This window comes from Penaeus monodon, chromosome 33, assembly GCF_015228065.2.
Source record: "Penaeus monodon isolate SGIC_2016 chromosome 33, NSTDA_Pmon_1, whole genome shotgun sequence".
Lineage (NCBI taxonomy): Eukaryota > Metazoa > Arthropoda > Malacostraca > Decapoda > Penaeidae > Penaeus > Penaeus monodon.
This window is the reverse complement of record NC_051418.1, coordinates 7,543,680-7,543,956: the sequence shown is the minus strand read 5'-3', so window position 1 is coordinate 7,543,956 and position 277 is coordinate 7,543,680.

Here is a 277-nt window from a genome sequence, read left to right as displayed (position 1 = left end):
CCCGTCATTCCCAGGACCCGCAGGAACCCCGCGGAGGAAAGGACAGCGAGAGCGAGACGGACATTCCTCTCCCGGTCCTTTCGCCGACCTTGTCTCCGCTCGCCTCCTAGTCGCCATAAATCGCCAAATGATCGGGAATTATCGGCGGGTGGCGACATGACCTGCTCTGCCGCCCGAGCACCTGCAACTCCCGCCGGCGAGAGAGTTCTGGCGCTCTCCCTCCTCCTCAAGGTGACGCCGCTTTTCCCAGGAACCGGGAATCACTTTCTGTTTTTTT